Source organism: Cnephaeus nilssonii (genome assembly GCF_951640355.1).
Source record: "Cnephaeus nilssonii genome assembly, chromosome: 9".
NCBI classification, from domain to species: Eukaryota; Metazoa; Chordata; class Mammalia; order Chiroptera; family Vespertilionidae; genus Cnephaeus; species Cnephaeus nilssonii.
The window spans coordinates 80423184-80428730 of record NC_137080.1 but is presented as its reverse complement, the minus strand read 5'-3'; the positions used below and the strand labels follow the sequence as shown (position 1 = coordinate 80428730).

Here is a 5547-nt window from a genome sequence, read left to right as displayed (position 1 = left end):
CAATATCCATAGCCAAAAACTTTAAATCAATATACTAACTACACAAAATGGATCTAGCTGCAATCTGATGTTGAGTGCATCTTTCAGACCCATGCAGTGAGGTCAAAAGAATCTGAACTCTTGCCTCTCCCCAGTTTTGTTTTATTCTGAGAGATATGGTACTGACAAGAACAAAGAGCTGGGACCAGCTGTGGGCATATATTTATTACCAGTGACAGATACCTAGGTGGGTAAGATTCCGATGAAATGAAATAGAGAATAATGGTTCAGATAGCTTCCTAGTCAAGATGGTTTGCTGTGCCTCCAAAGTTTTTTCAAAACAAACTAGACCATTCTATTTTTTATATTAGAATAGACATTCATATTAATTGGCTGCTTCAATATTTATTCTGATAAATTCCAGCTTTCTCTTAGATAATAGAGAAATGAGTAGAGTTCAGGGGAGATCTGGACAAAGGATGCTACTTTTAGCCATAAAAATAGCATTTTAGAAATAAAAGAAAACTGTAATATAAGTGAGGTAGAAACAAATCAAGAAAAAATATAAAATATGATAAAAGTAGCAATCATAGAATAAAAATCTTGTTCTAAGTGTACAGAGGATGAATTATTTTACTAGAAAATAAGAGATTTTCCCAGAGGAAATGATATTTGAAAATTTACAAACTCCCTGATCACTGCTCATGGCTATCAAACAGATCATTGGTGCCATCTATTATCCACATTTTATTTTTATCAAATAATAAAAAGTAGTTGGAAGAGGATGTATACTGCTCTATAGAAGAAATGTAGGGAACATTTTTCAACAGAAGACAACTAATGAACATTAAAAAAAAAAAAAGCCGTTAAGTACAGCTGCTTTATTGGGATGAGGTTTGTGATTCTGTTCTTGAACCAAGCAGGCTGCCTCTAGGCAGTCTAGAATATTTCCTCAGAGTTCTCCCAGTCTCTCCTGTGGCTCACTGCATGTCAATATATCCTTTAAAGTTTTAGGGTCCCTCCTCTCTTGCTTTTGTTTTTCTTAATTTTTCTTTTTTTATGGTAACAGATGTTTCAAATTGAGCTCTTAAAAAAAAGTACATTTCACTACAGAAGTACTATTAAATAGGTACTTATAAATACTAAAGGCCCGATGCACAAAATTCGTACAAGAGGCTTGGCCCTCATAGTCATGGCAGCTGCCTCGGCCCTCATAGCCCTGGCTTTGTCCTGAAGGTCATCTGGAACGATGTCCCCGGAAGGTGGTTCAGCTGTCCGGTCTAATTAGCATATTACGCTTTTATTATTATAGATTATTATTATAGATATTTACCCTGATTACCAATGCTCATGCAATAGTACACTGTACATTACGTGCATTATTTTAAAGATCATTTTCTTTTCAGTAATAACGTAGATAAAACCAAGATATTTGTTGCTTATATCAAGTGCAGGTTAAAATCCAGATAGCCCCAAAAACAAATCCTGTGATAAATGATATTTCTCGATCTGGTCGGGTGAAATATTATGCTTCACATGTATGAATACAGATGTAAAATGTATCAGTTTTTAACGGGCATTCAAGTCTTTAATTTAGACCACTGTTTACAATTTGGGGATAGCGCCCTGGGATGCTGGGCTGAGGACTGAAAATATCATTTATCGGTTGGTGTCTATTCTGCTCCTTTTTGGGGGTATGAGGAGTTTGCTAACAGATGAATGCAACACTATCAGCTATTAGTGCAGAAGCTTGCTGGGCAAGCGTGTTTTATTTATAGGATATTTTGCTGAAAATAAAACAGTGTCCAGCCAACAAAAGTGCCAACCAAAATGACTGACACAAACCCCACCTTAGTGAGGTTTCCAGTATAGCCACCTTTTTCTTTTTCATTCAGTGTCATTTCAATAATCCATCTTTTTCTTTTGGTCTCAGCCTCTGTTTCATCTGCCGCACCTTCTGAGCTGTGTTAGCTTCTCTGTCTTCTCGAATTCGTTTCCGTTGAGCACTCTCACTGTTCTCCATAGTATCTTGCATTTTTGGAGGATAGTTCTGGGTCCCTGTCACCTGTCAGTGTTTCTTCTTCGAGGCCTATCCTGATCCCCCTGTATTGTCAGTCATTGTTTTGATTGGTGAAAAATCAAAAGCAGGACATGAAGGTTTTTCTTTTATAAAGTTCTTTCCACCATTTCTGTATATTTGAATCCACTTCATAAACTTTTCTCTTTCTGTTATAGTCATGTATGAAAATCTGAGTTGATTAGGTGACTGAAAAAGTCCCATTCAATATTTTCATATCAGTAACAGTTGTTTTATTGTTCATATCATCTCATTTTTAATGTCCATATCATCTCATTTTCCCTTTCTTTCTTTCTTTCTTTCTTTCTTTCTTTCTTTCTTTCTTTCTTTCTTTCTTTCTTTCTTTCTTTCTTTCTCTCTCTCTCTCTCTCTCTCTCTCTCTCTCTCTCTCTCTCTCTCTTCATTTCATCTCATTTTTCTTTTTTTTTGTGGTGTGGCAAGACAATTTATTTGTGATGCAACATTAAAGGGGTGCCCCTCCTGGGTTCCCAGTGTTCCATCTCTGTCCATCCTGCCGTGGAAAAAGTCCAACTTGTCTTCATCAAGGCCATAACAAAGGCCAGTGTTCAGAGTTTTGTTTCATATTAACGCTTAGTCCTTTGGAATCTGCCGGGTCCATGGGGCTAGGTTGCTGCTAAACCTGAATGGTCACCGTCCTCTGGGCAGAGAGCACACAAACGAATGAGAGAGTGCGTTGCCAGGTTGGGGAGAGCAATATCATCTCCTTTTTCCATCAGAACAAGTCAGGTGTCTCCTAGAGAAAGGGTGTCTGACTGCTGATGCCTGCACTACAGTGAATCCCTGCAGGCCCATGTTCAGGATCCAGGAACCAGATTCTCTCACTTTAAATAGGAAACTGAGAAATGAAACTGGTGATTCAGGGACTCTGAAATCTGGCCAAATGGCATAATGAACATGAGATATTGTTCTGGCTTCACTTCTATTGATATCTATTTTAAGTCGAGTTTTAGAGAGAGAAAGAAACACTGATTTGTTGTTCCATTTATTTTATGTATTCATTGGTTGATCCTTAAATGTGCCCTGACTGGGGATCAAATCCATGAACTTGGCCTGCCCTCTATGCTCTAACCAGCTGAGCTACCCAGCCAGGACTCACTGATGTTTCCTAATTGCAGTAGATGTACTGTATACTGTGACTCCACATCTTCTGACAAGAATGTCACCCTGAATCCCGTTTCTTTAAACAGTATCCCTCAGTCGTCGTTTGTTAGCCAGTAATGTGCACCTTTAACCTTTTCCTTTCTGCACAACTTGGTTTAGCATGACATCTGCTTTCTGTCTCTTGCTGCCAAACCACGGGCCAGAAATGACAACCTGTATTAGGAAGTGGACCCAGTGTTAAGATGTAAGTCCTTTGCGCCTCTTCTGTGTCAACTAAGCTGGCATTAATATAATCATTTTCAGCATTTTGCAGTTTAACACTACTGTGGTAATCAAGTTCAGCTGCTGCCACCAATTTTGAGCATCCAACACTTCAAACTTCTGCTGGATGGTGACATACGGGCCTTTGGAGGGAGCTAGTGGAGGCTCATGAATATACAATAATATACTTATGGAAACAACAAGAAAGAAAAGATATTGTGTCAAAAACTATTGTTTGAATTTGACCTTTGTAAAAATTAGATTTATTGGGGTGACATTAGTTAATAGGATCAGGTAGGTTTCAAGCGTACATTTCTGTAATACAAGATCTATATATTGCACTGTGTGCTCACTCTCCAAAGTCAAATCATCTTCTGCCACCATATATTAGGCCCCTTCAGCCCCCTACACATTCAAACCCCCTCCCCTCTGGCAACCACCACACTGCTGTTTGTGTTTACGAGTTTCAGTTTTAAATCTCACGTATGAGTGCTATCATACGGTTCTTAGCTTTTTCTAACTGAATAATTTCACTTAGCATAATGTTCTCAAGATCCATCCATGTTGTCACAAATGGCAGTATTCTGTCTTTCCTGATGGCTGAGTAGTATTCCATGGTATGTACCACATCGTCTTTATCCAATCCTCTATCACTGGACACTTTGGCTGTCTCCTTGTCTTGGCCACCGTGAATAATGCTGCAATGAACAGAGGGGTGCATATATCTTTGTGAATAAACATATTTTCAATTTTGGGGGGGTATATACCCAGGAGAGGGATGGCTGGGTCATATTGTAACTCTGTTCTTAATTTTTTGAGGAATTGCCAGACTGCTTTCCATAGTGGCTGTACCAAGCTACATTCCCACCAGCAGTGGATGAGGGTTCCCATTTTTCCAGAACATCTCCAACACTTATTACCAGTCTTGTTGATAATGGCCTCTCTAATAGGTGTGAAGTGGTATCTCATTGTAGTTTTGATTTGCAATTTTGTAACTGCTGTGAGGTTGAACATCTTTTCATATATCTGTTAGCCGTTCATATGTCTTCTTGGGAGAGGTGTCTGCTCAGGCCCTCTGCCCATTTTTTAACTGGGTGGGTTGTTTGTTTGGTGTTGAGTTTTATGAGTTCTTTATATATTTTGGATATCAGACCTTTGTGGGAGCTGTTATTATCAAATATCATCTCCCACTGGGTCGGCTCCCTCTTTTGTTTTATTGGTGGTTTCTTTTGCTGTGCAGAAGATATAGTCCCTTTCATATTTTTTTTTGCCTGTACTTCCCTTGTCTTTGGGGTTAAGTTCATAAAATATTCTCTACGACCAAGGTCCATAAGTTTAGTACCTGTGTTTTCTTCTATGTAATTTATTGTTTCAGGTCTTGTATTCAGGTCTTTGATACATTTTGAAATATTTTTTTTGTACAAGGAGACAAACTGTAATCTAGTTTCATTCTTTTGCACGTGGCTTTTCAATTCCCACAGCACCTTTTACTGAAAGAGGCTTTCTTTTTCCCATTGTGTGTTTCTGGCTCCTTTGTCGAAAATGATCTACCCATAAATGTGTGATTTTATTTCTGGGCTCTCAATTCTGTTGCATTGGTCTTTATGTCTATTTTTCTGCCAATACTATGCTGTTTTTATTGTCAGAGCTCTGTAATATAATTTGAAGTCCAATAGTGCGGTATTTCCAGCTTTGTTCTTTTTTGTTCTCGGGATTGGTTTGGCTACTCAGGGTCTTTTGTGGTTCCATACAAACCTGATGATTTTTTCGTTCTATTTCTTTAAAAATGCCATTTGAGATTTTGATGGGGATTGTACTAAATCTGTACATTGCTTTGGGTAATATGGCCCTTTTAAATATGTTGACTCTTCTAATCCATGAACACGGAATAATTTTCTCTTTTGTTGTGTCTTTTTGAATTTAACCTTTTTGAGTGATGTTAATTTACTTGTGGTTGAAACAGAGTGATGGTCTTGATTATTAAATACAAGAATATAAACATGTTGAAAGAATAGATGGTGATAAGAAAGTCTCGGGTTGATGACAACACTTGTGGCAAGAAGAGACTCTGAACTAAATATCAAAGTCATCAGTAAAAAACCTGTCTT

At 38.0% G+C, this 5547-nt stretch overlaps 2 pseudogenes across 2 annotated transcripts; both read right to left on the bottom strand.

Moving 5' to 3' along the window:
* Positions 1–1751: 1751 nt before the first annotated feature.
* Positions 1752–2260, bottom strand: LOC307105733 (tyrosine-protein phosphatase non-receptor type 2-like; annotated as a pseudogene). The gene has a single exon. The product of its transcript is annotated as a tyrosine-protein phosphatase non-receptor type 2-like (transcript).
* A 419-nt stretch (positions 2261–2679) lies between these two features.
* LOC307105732 (tyrosine-protein phosphatase non-receptor type 2-like) lies at positions 2680–4453 on the bottom strand (annotated as a pseudogene). Its single transcript has 3 exons — positions 4360–4453; positions 3159–3523; positions 2680–3042 (listed from the first exon to the last, which is right to left on the bottom strand). The product of its transcript is annotated as a tyrosine-protein phosphatase non-receptor type 2-like (transcript).
* Positions 4454–5547: the final 1094 nt, after the last annotated feature.